This window comes from Cyprinus carpio, chromosome A19 (genome assembly GCF_018340385.1).
Source record: "Cyprinus carpio isolate SPL01 chromosome A19, ASM1834038v1, whole genome shotgun sequence".
In the NCBI taxonomy this organism is placed as follows: Eukaryota; Metazoa; Chordata; class Actinopteri; order Cypriniformes; family Cyprinidae; genus Cyprinus; species Cyprinus carpio.
Genome location: NC_056590.1, coordinates 20,443,914 through 20,464,938, shown reverse-complemented (window position 1 = coordinate 20,464,938; position 21,025 = coordinate 20,443,914). Strand labels below are relative to the sequence as shown.

Below are 21,025 nucleotides of genomic sequence, written 5' to 3'. Positions count from 1 at the left end.
ATATTATGACATTTGTTTTGCTTTACATTTTTACTAACTTTTAAATTACTATTACTAAAAATGGAAAAATCAAAACGAATTGAAATCTACTTTCGTAGCACTGCCTCCTGCATATACTTTTGGTTTTAGTAATTAAGTATCACAGTAATACAAAATAAATTTTAAATAATAAGTTTTAAGTAGTTTTCTATTTTCTATTTGCTCCCGTTTTCATTGTATTTTGAAGTTTTAATAAGTTGTGTTGCATATTTGGTCTTAAAAGTTTTATTAAAATGTCTATATAATTTTTATTTCATTTTTTATTTTAATACTACCTCAGGTATGAACTCATGAATATAAGGTTGCCATGGCACCAAAAAAATATATTTTTTTTTGTTTTAACTATAATAAACCTGCAGTGTGAAACACACAAATTGTTGTGCATGGAAAAATCTTTTTAGAAATTTCTAATACTGTTTGAGAAAAAAAATTATTTATTTAAACGGATAGTACACCTTTTTACTCACCTCGTGTTGTTCCAAACCTATATAGAATTTCTGGTCTTCTGTTGAACACAAAGATGAATAGTTTAAAATGATAAACGCAGCTGCGTGTAGCAATTGAACTTCCACAGTACTTTCTTCAATATCAGTTGCCTACCAGCAAACTCATAACAGCCTTTGAACATCTGAGGGTGAGTAAGTAATGACAGAAATGGTCATTTTTTTGGTGAACTATCCTTTAAATTAACAACATGAGGGTGATTACATGACTTTTTTTCCCTTTTTTTTTTCCACCTCCTTCCTATATACATGTTGTTGTGGATCAGAGGACACTCCACAGAAAGGCAGAAGTATCCGCAAGCCCGGACAGCATTGGTGTTTCACCATGTGTGAACACGGTGCTCTCACACAACACCATTTAAGACAAACCGACTGGGACGTACGCATAGTCTCTCCCCCTTTCAATGATCACATTGTTGCAGCCCACCGATCTGAACCCCAAACCTCAGAGGACGGGAGGAACCACACGAGAGAGAGCGGGGGTGTGATCAGTTCACTCGCACAAACATACTGATCCAACCCCACAGTGAGCTGCTTCCTACTGTCTTTATTATTTGCAGACATTGGAACACCAATCTCTGTTCATTTTAACTTACAAACCACGGAAGACAGACCAGCTGTGAGCCTGACGAGGTTGTATCTGCTTCTGTTGACGCCATCAGCTTGACATAAGTACATTTTTTTGTACATTTTTTAAATAATCATGTTTACCGCCATACAGCTTCTATCCGCTTGGGAAAACTACCTTACCCATGACTTCTGCAGAGCAATCTCCACGCATCGAAACTGGATTAGGAAATAGCCACTAAAATAGCACCTTACCCCAAGGAAGCATTTCAATTATCGAGGATACATCGCGCCACGCAACAGTATTTTGATCGATAAATATACTACTGGATTTTTTTGCATTTATTATAAAAATACAATACCTGGAATAATATCCATCTTCATATAATATAATAATTGTAATATACTATATAAAAAAAAACAGAAATTTTATAAAATAAAAATAATTAATATTTCATGGTAAGTTTGTTTTTTTATTTCACACTAGAGTAGTAAATTAATAATTCATGTGGTCCTAATATCATCAATACAAGCTTCAAAAAAATATATAAATAATTTTATTTTTATTTATTATTAGAGGTTACGCATAGTTTGGACAAAATTAATTTAATAGTTTCCTCAAAAATCTTTTTCCATGCAAGATTATTGGACAAGGATTTTTGTAAAATAGTATTTTATCCATCTTCTATATATTATATAGTGTAATAACATATAAAAACAGTATTTATACAATAAATAAAAATAATTACTATTTCATGGAAGTTTTTGTTTGTTTTATTTTCCACACTATGTATTAAGATTATATTCATGTGTCCTGAATATCACAATCAATTACAAGCTTTCAAAAAAAATATCAAATAATTTATTTTTATTTATTATTAGAGTTTACACATCTTTTGCCCAATTATTGTAATATTTTCTCAAAATCTTTTTCCATGCAAGACTTATTGGACAAGGATTATTGAAAATTAGTAATTGTACACCCAATTTCGTAGAATAATAAATATGTCTGAGCTGAGCTAGAAAAAAAAAAAAAAAAAAAAAACACCAGAGAAAATTTCCATTACTTTTTCATTAAACTTAAAAATATTTAAGGGACTTTAATAAAAAAAAAAAAAAAAAGCATATTTTTAGATTACACAACTTTTTTATTAATTTAAAAAAAAAAAAAAAAAATTTCAAATCCTTTAAATGTGTTTGTTTCTATATACCCAAAGAATATCTTTTAATTAGCAATTTGATATCTCTCTATTTTCTTCTAATTCGATTATGTCATTCACAATGCTTAGATGTGACTGTAGTTTTTTACCTCAATAAAGTAACAAGTCCTGTATCTTTCTTTTTGTCAATCTGTCCGATTTGTAATGTTGTGACTCACTTCAAAGCTTCTGGTTGGTTTGGTTTATGGTTCATAACACTTGAAGAAGACTTTTTAAAACCCCTGTTTTTGGAAATCTGCTTTCAAGGGGCCAAGTGTGCTCAACAGTAGACACCCACACTCTTCCATTGGTGCTCTCTATGGCCATGCAGGTTCTGTTTGAGGCTAGCGCTGAATCCGGATCCACACAGCGGTCGCCTCCATCCTGCAGCTGCACAAGAGGAAGCTCCTCCAAGAACCTTTCGGTTTCTGCATCGCTCCCATCTGCAAACATCATGTGACGTTAACACACACAGGCTTTACATTGGGATTATTTGGCCATAAAGACCAGGCAAATTTATTTACAGTATATACAGTAGCACATCTCATACACAATGATAATTCAAAGCGCTTTACATAAAAAGAAAAATAACAAATACAGATGCACTAAAAACAGTAAAAAAGTTAAAAATAAACATTGACTGAAAATTTATTTAAAATGTTTTAAAAAAGCAAAGAAGCAGACATTTAAAGGCTGACTACAGAGTCAATTAATAGTATTTTAAAAAATATAAACATCGATAGTTGACCCGTAATAATATAATACTGTTAAAGATTTCATCAAAGCTGATATTTTCAGCATCATTACTCAGTCTTCAGTGTCGCATGATCTTCATAAATCATTCTAAATGATTGGGCTGAGGGGGGGAGGGGGGGGGGGGTGGCAGCTCGAGAACAATTCTGATTATTATCGTTGAAAACATGGGTGCTGCTTCATATTTTTTTGTGGAAAAACCAGGATTAAAATGTATCTTTCAGGAAGCAAAAGTTTTTAAAAAGGACAGCATGTTTAGTTGAATAGAATCCTTTCAATTAATGCAATTTAATGATGCTGGAATTCTGCGTTGCATCACAGAAAACATTACATTTTACAATTATAATTACAATAGAAACAGTTGATTTGAAATTGTAATAATATTCGAACACCATAACTGTTTTTACTGTATTTTAGCTGCACATAAATGTAGCCTTGGTGAGTCATAAGTAGACCTTCTATCACAACCATTAAAAATCATACTACTCCAACTTCAGACCTGCCAGTGTAAGCTCATCACACCACCTGCGTGAGGAACAGGAGAAGATGCTTGTCCCGTGCAGATACTGTCCAAGCTAGTCAGATTGACCTCAATTGTAGTCAGTGCTGCCCAACTGCGCCCGCGGCTTCTGGAGTCCACACCTTACAAGACGAGTACACAGCGCTGCTCCATCCGCTCACACACACCACACACACACACATCCGCCAGGGGTCCTGTCTCACCTTTATCTGTCTCCACCACCCTCCAGCAGGCGGGTCGTCCCATCCCTTTAACCCTTCCCGCCGTGACGTTTCCAGGCGACTCGTCTCTCTCTGTCTGACTTGTTGTTCTTTATAAGCCGCGAGGGGCCGTGATCGGAGGCCAGAGCTCTTACAAACACACCACAGTCAGTCACATTCACTGTAATTTACTACAAGCTACTCTGAGAACTGGGCCCTTTTAGATGCTATCGGCTGATAACTGCTTGGCATCTCGTGTCAACAAATTAATACCATATAGGGATAAAATAACAATACCTTGAATTTAAGGAAGAGAATTTCTGTATAATTTTAGAATTCCGGTAATAATAATATCATTTTAGTAGAACAAAATGTCTCTAACTTTGCTACACCATATCAACATTCATAAAATTTTTCAATATCCCAGGCAAAAATATACTACTTATGTACTAAGGTACAAAGCGGATCCTTCTTATTTTATGCTGCAGTAAGTAAAATGACAATACTTATGTCTTAATATCTTCAATTTCAAGTAAAAGTGGGTAAAAGAAGTCTGTGTTTACGGTTTGGGATTTAGAGGTCCCACAATTTAAGTGAAGTGATCCTTCCACAAATCCATCCCAGAAACGTTTCCTTCCATTAAAGATCACTGAATTTACATAATATGTTACACCAGGTTACACTTTAAAGAGCAATTTCTCGAACATTGCAAGAAATATTTTGGAAAATGAAAACAGAAAAAAATATTATTCACTATATACATTTCAAAGACTTTTCAAGTTAATAAAAACATTTTTTTAAGAGTATTTAAGTAAGTTTTTTACTTTAATTTTACAAGACTTTTAATTAGTTGGCGGTCCAATGATTTGATCGGGCGATTATCACATCCAAATAAAAGGTTTTTGTTCACAGATATGTGTTTTGTACTGTCTGATATTTATCGTGTAATTATTTATATATATCTATAGATATATATATATATATATAGTATATATATATATTAATATAGTACTTATATATAGATATATATAGATACAATAATAACTACACACACCATGTGCATGTAATTAATATTTGAAAATATTTACATGTATTACATGCAATATTTATTAATCTTAATCAGTTATATTAATTATAGATATATTTTTAATATATAATAGTTTTTCTTAAATATATACATGCCTGTGTGTGTATTTATAGGGGGGTAAGACATAATCAAATATACCACCGTACGGACCCATACATATGTCAAGACAAAACCTTTTCTTCGTTTGACAGCACTACTTTTAAATGATGTATTTTATTTAGCAAACTGGAATAATTTTAAGACTTAACTGTATAGCCAATGTGTCGTTTATTATTATTTTCTTTTGCCTTAAAAAAAAAAGTCTATTTTTTTTTTTTAAGCTTTAGTTTTTAGTTGTTGTTTAGTTTTTGTTAAGTACAACAAACTTAAAAAATAAAATTTTTTTTTTTTATTAAGCTTTAATAGAAAAAATTATTGCCTTGGTCACCTAGCTTAAACAAAATCACTCGTTGTTTTACTGATTTTATATTCCAGTTAGTTGTTTCTAAGAACCTTTTTGATACTGGGCTTCCGACCAATGAAAAAAAAAGTATCAGTCAACTTCTCTTCCGAACATCCGGTGAGATTGTGCTGTAAATAAGTGAGTCACTCTCCCTTGTGGTTCGAAATCAATCACATGAATCAGAGAGATGCTCCGCCTCCAAGCCGTCTCTACTATCCCCATCAGCTGCGACTGCAGAACAAAAGCATTAGACTCCAGACCGGCAGCATCCTTTAGACTCAGTGTTGTTCAGGTGTCTGTGTGAACGTCACCTTGCTGTCAGCAGTAAATCTATCATGTCCTTCATCAAAGTAACCTGTTGTAAAGCAGGTGGATAATCTTCCTCATCTGCCTCCGCATCTATATCCTCCAGCCAACGACCGCTGTGATGCTTCTTTAGTCCGCCGTGGCAACTGACTCCAACCCTTCCCCCGTGCGCTGGAGACACGGTCCGTCGCAGGCTGGGAAGAACACACACAGAAGAGTTTAACATATTGCTAATATGTATTATATTAATTAATACTGTTGCAGGCAGTTGACATCAATCTGCTGGCTGTTAATTTATAAAACCACAGTTTCTCTGCCCTCTAAAATCCCTGATAGCAATAGAACTGTACATCAGGCGCAAATTACACAAATTAATCTATAATACTTATGGTCTATGTTTACTGATTGTCTATCATTACTTATTACAGATAACATACAGTGACTATTACAATATACAATAGAGTTAAAAGTTAAATTGAAAATGTTATAATTTATATTCTATAATAGAAATAATTGTATTTACTGTATTTAATTCTTCTTCTAATTATTATTACTATGATAAAAACCACCAATAAAGATAATTAATGTAATAGCAATTTATTTTTAGAAACAAGAATTTATATTTTTTATCATATTGCTACAAATGTTAAACCAATATAATTATTAAAATTATTTTTTTTTATATTAGTAATAATATTTAAATAAATTATTATTATTTTTAATTACGTTTATTTTTAACACTGATATATTTTATCATATTGCTATAAGAAACCAATAACAATTAAATAATAATAATAATTTATTTATATATTGAATAATTTTTATTTTTAATCTTACTTGCTAATGTTAAAATATCCAACAATTACATAATAATAATAATTATTAAGTTATTAATATTATTTATGAACTCAATGATCTTTTATCATATATTATTTACAATACGTAATAACATTAATCACTAATTTTTATTAGTATTAATTAGCATAAAAGATATCTCAAGCTTCAATTAAATTAATTTAATAATTAATGACTAAAATCAATTCAGTTTGATTCTCTGCATATATTGTTTTGCTTTTTTAGCAATAGTATTGCTATTCCATGTGGAACAGTTTTAACGAATTAAATAGGCTTCACAGTGCAAATAAAGTAAGTAAATTTTTATTTATAGAGCACATTTAAATTTAAAAAGTCTCACCCCCCAGTTTATTGCTTTATTTGAAAGTGTGGCATTTGTGCTGAGCAGCTTCACTGCTGCCTGGGCCCATCGGGACCTTCTCTGGAAGTTCCCTGTAAGGATTCACTGTGGCAATCAGAGTCCAAAAATCCACTTTACGCTTCTTCACAGCTAAACACAGAGAAAAACACGCAACAGCTACAAATCTGCTATGATTCACACCTCAAAATACCACTCAAAGTAGAATTAGACAGGATATGAACAAGCAAGATTCATCTGAACACACCTGTTGTCAAGCGTCTGTTTTCCCCCGCTGACTGGTGTTTCCTCCGGTGTAGCTGCTGAGATCGACTCGGCAGACTCATCTGTCAGAAATACAGGAGAATTATGATTTAACCTGCCCGAGCTCTTCATGACTGTGTATGCATTACAAATGAAGAACCTGTGGCCAACTGCGGTATGTTCATGGTCTTGCCGAGCGCGGTCTGTGGACTTTAGCAGGAGCTGAGGAGGAGGAGGAGAAGCGATGAAGATGAGGACGGAGTCGTCTTACTGCCTGGACCGCAGGACGCTCATCTTAGCCTCTGCCAGATGCTGAATGACGGCGACTGAGAGAGACGAGGTGGAGGGCGAAGCGCTTTTACCCAGCGCTGCCTGTTGAGGACAGACAGACAACATATCATTAAATTAAAAATTTTATTATTATTATTACATTTTACATTACATTATTGTAGGACTGTGCAAAAAATCGAATGTGATTTCATGCGCATCTCTTCAGTAAAGAAACGCTCCTGTGATTAGTAGTATATCTCCTCCATCACGTGCGTTAAGATCAGGGTTGCCAGGTTTTCACAACAAATCCTGCCCAGTTGCCTTCTCAAAACTATTCCAAAAACTAGCCCAAGCGCGTTTTCAGGAGGTTCCCCGATAAAAAAATTGCATCCCGGGGTTAAAAATATACGTTTTTTGGCAGGGTTGCCTTGGTAAAATTCGCATTTTAGGGGCTAAATATCACATTATTGGTATTGGGGTTCGCTTCAACCCGACGGACATGGAAAAAAAACCGCAGACTTGGCCACACTGGTTCAGGTGGAAAAGCAGGCATTTACTACACAGAGCCTGTAAGTCCACCGACAAGCTACACAAAATCACTTTCAAAATCGACAAAGAAATCGCCTGCGATTTTAAAATTGATTTTGTGTAGATTTGTCAGTGTAATTACGGCTCTTGTGTAGTAAATGCCAACCAGTGTTGCCAAGTCTGCGGGGTTGTTTTTCATGTTCGCGGGATGAAGCGACCCCCAATACCCCAAAAACGTGATATTTAGCCCCTAAAATGTGAATATTACCAAGGCAAACCTGCCAAATACGTGTATTTTTGTCGCCCGGAACGAAACGCGATTGGACTAGTTTTGGCCAGTTTGAGAAAGCAATTGGGCAGGATGTTTTGTTTCTGAAAAACCTGGCAACCCTGATCTGAACACACACGTGCTGGAGATATACTACTAATCCCAGGAAGCAAGCCTTTACTGAGGAGATTCGCATGAGAATCACATTCGATTTTTTGCACATCCCTACATTATTGTTTTTTTTGTTCTTCATGTTTTGGCTAACTGTCATGCCAGTAAAAAAAGCTGGGCTTGACAATCGAAAAAATTTAGGCAGAAAGATTTAAGCTGTTCACAAACTTAGGTGTTCATGCGCGATGATATTGTATCAAATAATGCATTTAATCCTTAATGAAGGGATACAAGGAGACATTTACAAGCAAAATTATTCATGTGTTGAAATACAAAAAGTACACTACACTTCTGCTTCAAACTGTGTTTAATAATTATGTAAATATTTATTAGACCTACTTTTGTAATCTGTAAACATGGGTCAAAGACGAGACGTCCTGTTTTGTTGGCAACATCGAATTACATTTTCAACAAAGTAATGTTATACACGAAGGAAAGCCATATAAACTACAGGTAAAATGGTCTACTTTATTGTTTCAAAAAACTTTTGTGAAAATAAAATAATGTTCCATCGTTATTCAGCATAAACAGATAGATGTAAAAATGAAAACAAAACGTATTCTTGACCGGGAATTTTTTTAAATATCTAGTGCTGTCAAAATTAGCATGTTTCGGGCGAATTGGATTAATTTTTTTCAGTTTAACGTGTTTAATAATATTTATGTCACAATTACACCAGGGGGCGGAGCTAGGGTTTTGCCACCCCAATACACAACTGCGTGCCTTCTGTGTCTTTTATTCTTGGACAAGAATTGTGTTTATTAGACACAGAACTTCTTAGCGACCACATCAAACAGAGGCTGTCTCGGTCCCTGGCAAGCCGGTATCGCTGTGCTCGCTAGCAAGTGCTCTTTTCGTTCGCACACACAAAATGGTGGCTGCGCACCCTGTGCAATTTCATATTACAGCGCAAAACGAAACTACGAGCCATGCAAACTTGTAGTTAGGTTGTCCAGTTAAATCATTAAGTTACCAAAAAGGCGATTAAAAGCTGCCTTAAAACTGTGCATGCATGTGAAGTATTTGTTATAATATTGAGTAAGATATTTAGAGAAAAAAAAACCATGAAATCCAATAACTTTTGAAGGTTTTAAGGATTCCATCTATATTTTATTTGAAACTTAAGTTGTTTGATAACTTTATCAATTTGCTGTAGATTTCCTACTGGCTGAAGGGAACAGGTAGCTAAATATGGGACGTTTATTAATATTGGGTTTTATTTTTATGTGAAAATTGGTCCCAACTTCAATTAAAAAATTTGTTGTTAAGTTTAATTAATGTTAAAATTGATAGCTCTCACATTATACTGTGGATGTTTGAATGGCTTTAGTCTGTTAAATATTAAAAGAAAAAAAAAGAACAGGTATCAGTGATACTCGCCTTCAGTCAGAAAGAATGATGCCATTAAACAAATATTTAATTAATATTGAATATAATGTCTATGTTGTTTCTCTACAATTAATTTGGAAGATTGAATGTGAGATTATTGAAATATAAAGTCTATTAAAAATGTGTAATGTTTGGGGGAATTAATCATGATTAATTACAGAAAAAAAATGTGCACTTAATTATTTAATTATTTTAAGCGATCGACAGCACTATAAAAATATTACAATATTGTAAAACTTTTTACAACCTTAAATTTTTCTGACTTAACAATTATTATTACTATTATTTTATATTTTTTATTTACTTTTTATTAAACCGCGCTGACTTCCCCCTCCTACAAATACCATTTTACATTTTCCCACACATAAATTTTTAGCCCCAAAAAAAATCTGAATAGCGAGCATGACAAGTAAGAACGGGAAGAAGGTTTGGTCTCCAAAGTTCAGAATCACGTAACGATCTGTAAAACACATGAGAACTTGTGTGTGACTCACCTGAGAAAGTTTTAGTGGATGTGGTTGTGACGTCCCTCATCCTGACGTCCAGTCAACGTCTTCCATTTGTTGTCCCTTTACAGCCACCATCAATCTCCACTACCACGACGACAGCAACACAATTAGACAAAAAAATAACTAGTACAAAATTCACAGAGAAGCACATCTACAGAAATTTAGGACCATGTTTACAAACAAAAAACTGTTGACCATTGTTTTAAACCCTGTGATTAAAAAACACATTTACAGATATTTTGATATGGGCTAAATGATCTTCATAATATGATAATGCATTTAATAGTTGCAAGATAACCCTGTTTTATTTGCAATGAACCTATAATCAGGCAAAAAGGGTCCCCATCAACAAAAACAACATAATGCATTTATTAGTTTTAACGAACCACTGACAAGAATAAAGAAAGGTTCCCCTCTTTTTTAAAAAAATGCAAATGCCTTTCATCTTTAATTTTACATGCTGAAATTAGGCAGAAAAATAGATAAAATCGTATCTTTTGCCCCCCGTAGGTAAATGAAAGAAAAAATGCTAGAGAAAATAAGGCAGACACCAATTTATTTATAAAAGCGGTTTATTGGCGTGGGAGAAACCTATTAATATATACTATTATATAATATCTATATATATATATTTATATATATATATAAATATAAATTTATATACAACACACAACTCACATATACATATTCTATACCCACACATAATAATAATAATAATAATAGATAATAATATTATATACATACCTATATATACATATAACTACACACAAACATATATAGTTATATATATATATTATTATTATATCCATATTATCTATATTATATGGATATCATATAATTAGATATTATCTTTTCTATAGTATCGAACATATAATGGCTAGACGAATTTCACCTGTTTGTTAAAAAGAAAAAAATTTTAATAGAGTTTAATAACCACTGGTCATGTAAACTGGTTCAAAATGAACTGCAGAATAGATCCAAGTGTTTCTACGAAAACTCTCTGATTTAGTAATAATAAGCTTACTACAGAAAAATCACGGGCCGATATTAACCATACAAGGTGCATAGCTACTAATTAAAAACACTAAAACATAAAAGAGTGTCACCCTCACCTTCCTGTTTGGATTGAGCGATTAGCTCCCCTCTGTATGGTTCTGGATGCAATATAATAAAAAAAGATACATGACTTAAAATCCAGAAAAACATGACAACACAGCAAAAATATGATCTACAGAATTTTTAAACTGCAATTTTCACCCATAACTCTCAGGTTTAAAGCAGGAAAACTGGGTTCACAATCAAATAATAAATATGGAAGAATACTGCACATATTTGTGAATAAACTTATATAGGTATATTTCATCTTTATAGGAAACAGGTTAACACTTTCACCATGCCCATGCATATATTCGGTACGACAGCATCAATCAGAAAACAACCGTAAAGCATCTTGTTAGTTAAAACAACTGCTTGTGACCAGAGGAAAACATCTGTGCAAATAAATATAGTCACCATCACTGGAGGTCTAAAAACCCCTCAACTTCTGCACGATACAACACACCAAGCAACAAACAAACAGCACCGATGAAAGCGGTTTTCTATACCCTCTACACCGGTACCGGTAATACACGTCAATAACATGACCTCAAACACGCAGGGTGCACTGAAAATTAAGGCAGGCAAGTGTAATGTTGGTTTTAATTGTGTTGTGTTTTTTTCTCACAACTCGAGCGCGCGCTCAGACTGCCGACATGATGGCTCGTATGAACCGCAGCGGCGAGCACCGGGCACTGTTGGCTGAAAGAACAATTCATTAAGGACGCCGCCTTTAACATCTTTTTGACATTACATTTTATGTTTTCTTAGTTATAAGACGTGGATAATTAGTTTATGTGTATATGGAGGCTGAAAAAAAATAAAAAGGTTAATTGCGACTTTTTATCTCGCCAATTATGAACTTTTTTTTACTATAAGAATTGCATGTTTTATATCTTGAAACGTATCAGAGACAAATATCAGCCTTTGGTTTTTTTTGGTTTTTTTGACTTAATAAATCACAAATTGCAAGGGTATATCCACAATTCCGAGGGCACAAGTCAGAATTCATTAAACTTTGCAACATTTGAGATAAAAAGTTCGCAATAACCTTTGCTCTTTTTATTTAGTGGCGGAAACGGGCTTCATAGTTTTCCACAATAATGTAAAGAATAAAAAACGTTTTTCAAAAACACTAATTGATTCTGACACCGTTTACACTCTGTATTTTTAATTTTTAATAAAAAAATCCTAAATAAATAAATTTCTAAATAAGTAAATGAATAAATACATTCCTAACCAATAAAATGTAGTTTTAATTCTTATTGGGTTTCCGAAAGCGTCTGGAACTTTATTGTGTAAATGCTCAGGAGCGGGAAGCGCGGAGTCCGGACGGTGTGGGGTCGATGTGCAGACGCCAGAAACCGAAACTTCCTGGTTGTCGGGCACCACCTGACCGAAACGTTAGCAATCATTCACACGAAAAACATAACTGGCTGCTCAGATTATCGCAAAAAACCACTGACCATTCCATCACTACATCACATAATATCCCTGTGTTAGCGGGAGGAGCAGTCCTGATTTAAACAGTAGAGAAGTCAGTCGAGCGCTGCGGCAGGAATCGTGGAGAATGACGGTGAGTGAGGACCAGCCTTGTGTTACACAGACCTTAAGACGAAGCTTTCCATCCAAAAATATACAGGTGTCTCCCACGTTTGTAGCCTAATTGAGAAATTAATTTTGCATAATATCTATATACAAGTCCCAGTCACAAAAAATAATAATAATAATGAAAAAAAAAAATGTTTTTGGTTGATAGTGTATTATGGTATTTGTGTTAATATCCCTAGTTATAATTTTTGTATGCTTTTAATATTGTTGTTATCTTATTACTTTGAGCCTATTCAGATATTAGTTTTTATTTTATTTATTTTTATTTAGCGCGCGCACACAAACATACTTAATAATTTATTTTAGAATATTTGATAACTTTTAATAATCTCAAAAATAAAGTCGTTTTCGTGTTTGTATTTTCAATTATTTATTTATAATTTCTGTTTTCCGATTTTAATTTTAGTAAATGGAAAAAAAAAATCATTTTTAGTTTGTTTTTGTATTTAATGTTCCTATTTTGTCTATGTAGCTTTTTGTTCATTTTATGGGTTTATTCTCAGATTAATAATATTTTAGTACATCAGCTTAAACTAAAGGAAATGTGAAATATTACCTTGGCAAATACGCTGAATAAAATAAGGGTTTATTATGCTTTGTCCCTCTTTTTCGTTTTCGTGGTTCAAGTAACAGGGTTTTTCATGCGTTTTTCAGTTTAACTGTAATAACACTGCGTCGGTAATGTTATCTATTTTAAGTTTGCTGACAGCGCAATCCTCTCTGCTTTTAAATTTCTTGACAACGGTGTCACATGATCGCAAAATTTTGTTATAAAAACTCTGCTTTTTAAAGCTGATTGCAGACGCTTTCTAACTGAAACAGTAGAGCAAGGCTTGCAAACACCAATGAGTCAGTCTGGGTTTGATTCTCTAAGAATGCATGAACTTATAGAGTCAGATACCTTGATAGATAGATAGTGATAGATAGAAGATAGATAGATAGATAGATAGGATAGATAGATAGATAGATATTTAAAAATGCAAAATGAATTGTAAAATGTCCCGACTGGCTGATGTGTGACCCGCAGGTCATTCTTCACATTGGTCTTTTTGTCTGTCTGTAGGAGGATGAGGGTGTTTGCCCCCCGTGGGAAGGATGAACAGAGTTCCCCAGTTAGCCGCAGTCGGGACGATCGAGAGCGTCAGGCGGGGATCTATCTGCGGCCGTGGGGAGCCCTGCGCGCCGCCCCCTTTTGGTCCGCGGACACACTCGGCCGACGACATGTGGTTTCATCCTGGGGACGGCTGCGGCATCGTGTGCGTGAACCGTGATCTCACGTGGCTGCTGCGTCTTCTACGCAGAGTTTGTGGTCGTCTTCGTAATGCTGCTGCCGGGCGAAGAATTGTGGCGTACAGCCTAATTAACGTGCTATTCTGTGTTATGTATGGGGACTGGCCCTTCCTCGCCCTGGCATCACACTTCAGAGCCATGTGCACCGACCCCGGGTGAGACAAACACACACACACACACAGCAGTTTTTCCCTAATCATGGCATGATGTACACATAATCCAGTATATACACATATCCATATTCATTTAGAAATCATTCTAATATTCTGATTTATTATGAGTGTTGGAAAACAGTTCTGCTTTCTAATATATTTTATGCATAAAATGTTAAAAAGAACTGCATTTATTCAAAAAAAAAAAAAATAAATAAATAATAATATATTCGTAATAATAGATTTTCTTTACTATCACTTTTTAATCAATTTAAACACACTCCCTTGCTGAATAAAAGTATTGATTTTTATATTTTATTTAAGAAAAAAAAATTACTGACCCCAAATTACTGACCAGTAGTGTATATTGTTATTACAAAAATATTATATTTTAAAAAACATAGCTTCTTTTTTTTTTTCCTTTTTTTTTTTTTACTTTTTATTCATCAAAGTTATCCTAAAAAAGTATCACATGTTCTGAAAAAATATTAAGCAGCAGAACTGTTTCAAAACTTTGATATGAATCATCATATTAGAATATTTCTAAAGGATCATGTGAATAAGATCACAAAAATAATGAGTAATTTAAAGTATACTAAATTTCAAAAAATTATTTTAAGGGTTTGTAATTATATTCACAATATTACTGTTTTTTCTGTACTGCAGCTTTTGATCAAATAAATGCAAGCTTGATAGTATGAGGCATGCTGTATATATATATATATCTATATATAGGATATATATATATGACGCGATTATAATATATATTATATATATAGTTCTTGGTGTGAAATGGGCCTTTTAACTCATAATTCAGTTATAGAATTGCAGCCAATTGGATTATATTTGATGTTTATAGATGAAGTAAGTAATTTCTTTTGCCTTTTGTGTCACTAAATTGAATTGGCAAAAATAATGACTATTTTCATACAGAATTAAAACAGTCCCCTTGTCTGTGATTAGTCGGTCATACAGATAGCCCCCCACCGCCCCAAACTCAATGTGATTGGTTGAATCTGAAGTTGATGTGTGTCGCCAAAGCAAGCATCTAACTACCAATGACTTGACTTATACAGACTCTGAACATGAAACTGATTTATTATTTGATGCTAAATGGCTGCGGAACAAAGTCATGCATATCAGGAGTGTGTGGGTTTTGACTCTCTCTCTCTTCCTGGAGCCGTTCCGAAGGGAAACGCCACTAAAGAGTTTATCGAGAGTCTGCAGCTCAAGCCTGGACAGGTGGTGTATAAATGTCCCAATGCTGCAGCATCAACCCTGAATAGAGACTCAATCACTGCAGTTAACAACACACAACACACACAAACACACAGACACTTAAATACAGAAGCAGTTTCCTGGAAATTGTCTCATTGTAAGTGTGTGTTTTCTCGGTCTAGTGTGTGTAAGCGCTGTATCAAGAAGATGGACCATCATTGCCCTTGGGTCAACAACTGTGGGAGGAGAGAACAACCAAAAATACGTTGTGCTCTTCACTGTGAGTTATTTCAGTATCACTGAGATACTTTATTAATATTTAAAAATGTTTTCATTTTTATATTTTCAGTTTTTCATTTTAAATATTAGTAAAAAAAAAATCATAATTTTCTAATATTTATTTAATTCTGTTTAATTGATTAATAAGACCTTCTGCTTCTTGTGGTCTGTTACAGATGTACATTTGCTCTGATTTCTCTTCACGCTCTCATCATGTGTCACGGCTCATTTTGTCTTGCTGTTTTGAAGAGGACTGGGCGAGTGAGTGTTTGCTTCTGTTTTCATTGCCTGGGTTTTAATTACCTCAGTTCGCTGCTAAATGATTGGCTGCTTGTGTTGTAACAGAGTGCTTTGATTGGTTGGCTGGTTTTTTAAACGGTTTCCTCTCCTCAGAGTGCAGTTCCTTTTCTCCTCCGCGGACTGTCGCATCTCCTCATCTTCCTGTGCTTTGAGGTCTCCTCTTCCCTCATTTTCAACCGCTGTGATGTTTGGGACGGCAGATTCACTCCATCTGTAATGATGAGACCGTTAAGTTCTGGCTGAATATGAAAACAAAACCGTTTAATAAAAACGATAATAGAATATCAGCTACCTTTGTAAAAATTTAAGTAGTTTTTTTTTTAGTATTGTTTAGATGCTTTTTTTTTTTTTTTTTACATTTTGTATATATTTATATTTATTTATTTTTACTAAAACTTAAAAATATTGTTTACTATTAAAAGAACATATATATTTTAATATCGTATTTATTAGTTTGGTTGTGTCTTTTTTGTGTCATTTTTATTATAAAATTAATAAAAAACTAAATGGAAATATGAAAAAATAATTTGTATGCCTATTTAGTTTTTATTCATTTTTAAATAATCTATGTTTTTAACTATTTTATTGGTAGAACACAATATCAGTCCATGTGATGGAAGGATTTTGTTTTCTACATCTGGGATTGTAACAATTCACTCAACTCACGATTCGATTTGAGTCACAATTATTATTATTTTTTTTACTAAATGATATTTAACGACAAATGCACCATTAATTGTGTCCCTTTTCTTATTGCATTTGGACAAAATTCAGCACATTCTTAGTGAAATTTGAATACAAACACTATAATAATATACTAATAAGCCCTTGCATACTTATGCTCTTTTGTTAGTTTTTGATTGCTTCTAATGACCTGACTTTGTCAGTCGGCTTTGGATAACAAGCATCTGCTGAAATGGCCAAATTTTAATGTCACTAGTAAAAACAAAACTAAATTGAGATTTTAAACAAAGCCCTAATCTAATATAAGTAACAGAAATAAAAAAACACTCTTCATATAAACAAAAATAAGCGGGGGGCTTTTGTGTCGGGCTCTTTCCATTTAAAAATTCGAGGCAACCACTGCATTTGTAATCATGATTCAAACAAAATTCTGACATACGTACACAAAGCAGTTTTAAAATCTTAATTAGATTATTATTATACAGTGGAGCTTAAAAGCGTTTCCTTGGTTTCTGCTGTATCAACAAGCAGCTGCTGCACTTATTAACTTTAATATGCTTTATACAGAGGCAAGATGAAAAGAAAAAAAACTTTATACAGAGGCAAGATGAAAAGAAAAAATCCCTCAGACAGTACATTCATATACGACATACCTCCCCCTAATTGAATCTTCGCGATGTTTTTTGTCTTTTAGCGTCTGAATCATCGATATTTGAATCGATTTTCAAAACTCGCGTTAATCATTACATCCCTACTTCTACTTCTACATATTACGCTGAAGAAAGAGTTTAGATTGGATTCAATTCAAACTGAATGCAGAAATCACTCTGATCAAAACTCTGATTCGTTCATTATCTCTGAGAGTGTGAGGTCTCTCTGGTTCGCAGGTGAATCGAGCAAGCTGAAAAGAAAGAAGAGAAACGATGGTCCCAAAAAGTCCAAGTGGATGAACATGAAGGTGGTGTTTTCGGTCAACCCTTCTCTCTGGCCTGGCTGAGTCCGTTTGCCACACCGGAACCACGGGAAGGCCATCTCTACCATTAACTTGGTCTGAGACGGTCGTGCACCTCCTCCATCCTCTACACAAACATCTCTTTGCTTTTTAACTCTGTCTGCTCTGAAAGACCTCCCTGCACAGAACACCACGCCACGCTGTTGTAGTGGCCTCTTTACGCTCATCGAGGACAACTGACAGCCTCCGGACGAGTGACAGCTGTGATGCACTGTGTGACCGAATCCCCACACTGTGCACTCCGTGTCATTTACAACTGACGTTTGGGATGGAACTGAATCTAGTCGACCGGTGAGATTTCTAGGAGGCCTGGACCAGGAAACCTACTAGCCCACCACCAGCCGTGGCCAAATATACTAGCGTTTCTTTGTTGGTTGTGATTTTTTAATTTTGTTTTTGATGGAACAGATGCCTTTACATTCAAGCTGGATATTTAGGAAACGCCTGTTCCTTTTGCGCTTGTGTCTCGCTTGATATTCTCTGCACAGCGCTAGGCACAGGATCTGGCTGCTGGTCCTGTGTGGAGGAATCTTTTGTTGCCAAATTCTTATTATATTATGAAAGTCAACATGGACCACCACATCTCCTTTTTTTTATGTGTCTTGATCAAAAAGAATTTCATAACAACTGCCATAACACTATGGGTGTGAAATATCATGAAAAACATGTCTGGGTCATCTGCCATACAAAACATCTTTTTCTGGTCATTGTGACATTATATTCAAGTTCTATTTCGCCTTTACAACTATAGTCAAAGACATTACCTCAGTTGCTGATTATCATTACTGTAATAGAATTTGTTAACTGAGTAGACCATTTAAAAATACACACACTTTTGTGCAATACACTAATTATTAAAATTTTCATTTAATATTGGTCTTCATAACTATTTTGGTGGAGTTTGGCTCACGTTCTTTTGTCTATTGTTCCAGTTTTACTACTACTTCCTGTTTTAAAAATATGAATCTTTTGTGTACTAAATTACATCAACACGTCATCAAACATTAACAATAAACGATTAGTTATGTGTGTGTATTTCCTCGTGTATATATATAGTATTACAAATTGTAAAGTTTTTTTCATTAGTATTATACCTGGAGCATTTTGTCTCCTGAAACTTCTCATGTGGAGTTGGGGCTGAAAATATGCTGTTTTTTGACCTCAATGTTTTATGAGATTAATTCTAAATGCAATATTATGAATGCAGTAGCATGTTACAGCGACCTTGCACAATACACAATTTCGGTGACTGTAATAACGTTTCACTGAGTTCAGGACCCCCAGCCGTTCTCCAGCTGTTTTTACCTGTGTCTCAGCGGGTGGCACTCCAGGATTTTCTTTTTACCGTTTTGTTCTCAGTTAATGGTGTCACTACAGCATATTTGACGGCCATAAGCTCGGTCTTCCTGAATCCCAGACGGGCTGCTCGTCTTCGTCCTGTGACTACCCAGGTTCACACATCATGTTTCTTCAACTCTCTCCTGCTATCTCTTCTGCCTCCCAATCCAGCTTCAGTACCATCATAATATTCCAACCGTCTGCTACCTCGCAAGCTTTGAAACTGTGGAGACTGACGAGCTGTAGAAGTCCCTTCATGGTTGTTCAAGGGCGTTGTATGACTGTCTTCTTTTAATCCTTCAGGCCAATTCCTGTCGGGTTCCTTGTGGTTTGTTGGCCCCACTTTGCTGCTTACGACTGAAAGCTGATTGTTGGCTGGGATTTCCTAGCGCGCATTGAAGTGTGCAACAGCTCTTGCTCGCTTGCGGATCAGTATTGGCTTCCAACTACCTGGCGGGGTCTGAACGGGTCGGCGCTCCACTAATATCACTGATCTTTTTTAAGCGTCTATGCTTTATGTTGTGCAGGTATTTGAAATATATCAATACGTCTGACTACTTTTAATGCCGTTGGGTCGTGTTCTCGGGTTACTGTTCCACTTGAAAGTCAATTCGATAAATTTCCTCGTTCCTGGTGTTTAGTCATTGTGGGTGTTTTTCTCTTCTTTGTTGTCTTTTGATTGCTTATGACTCAATAACATCTCCGCAGAAGTCTACCATGGATGTTTCTGACACAGGTTTAAAAAATTAAAATAAATGATGACATTTTCAAATATCCAAACAATTCCGACTTTTTCCTTGCAATTCCAGGAAAAAGTCAAAAATCTGACAGAACAAAATGCAAAATTGCGAGATTATAAAATTCAAGACCCTTGACAGACAAAAGGCAAGAAAACTTGTGAAATAAAATTTGCAATTACCTTTTTTTTTTAATTTTATATTTCTGTGGTGCAGAATCGGTGCTTTCCATCCACTACAAATTCAAACATCCTAACATGGATTTTATACCCATCTTGAGTTTCAATCTAATAAAAACTTCAAATTAAGGAAAGCATGATTGTTTTGTATTTGTGCGCTGACACACATGCTCATTTTGCCTTCAGTAATTAATACACAATAAGAATCGCACAAAACAACTTATTAGCAGTTTAATGAATCTCTCAGTAGAAGTCCATTTTCATTTGGCTGAGTTTACACAGAGGGCTAGTTTGGTGGCTATCTAAAATAAACACCATTTTCCACATGTATAAATGCGGGCTGTTCAGGATAAAAAAAAAAAAAATAACAGGGAACAAGTTCATAAAAGGGGATGACATTTTGCTAACTGTACAGGAATGTAGACAGAATATTATTATAAACAGGGCAGATTGAGTTTCTTTCATATTTAATCTTACATTTATTTTGAGTAATAGAAAGCCTCGCAATTTGAAATGCAAAGTCAAAAATTTACAAAACTGGCCCACCGATTGCACAATACTTTTACCATATGGATACTAAATAGGCACGCACAGTAGTTATAGTACTAGTTCAGTCACACAAAATGAAAACATTTCCTGAAAATCACTCCACCCTCAGACCAGTCAGTTTTTTCTTTTCATTTTTTTTTCTTATTCGTCAAAAAAGATTTGTAGAAATGTAGCACTGAATCAACTTGCTCACCAAGGGAGGCTCTGCCGTGACTGGGTGCCGTCAGAATGAGAGTTCAAAACAGCTGATCAAACATCACAAATCAATTACACACCACGCCATGTCATCAATGTTGACTGCTTGACTGTATGGTTGTGGGAATTATTGTGATGTTTTTAATAAGGCTGTTTGAGGACCTCTCATTCTGAACGGC

The 21,025-nt window shown here is 34.6% G+C and overlaps 1 pseudogene; it reads left to right on the top strand.

The window, feature by feature from the left end:
* The first annotated feature begins 12,604 nt into the window (after nt 1-12,604).
* LOC122148855 lies at nt 12,605-17,880 on the top strand (annotated as a pseudogene).
* The last annotated feature ends 3,145 nt before the right edge of the window (nt 17,881-21,025 follow it).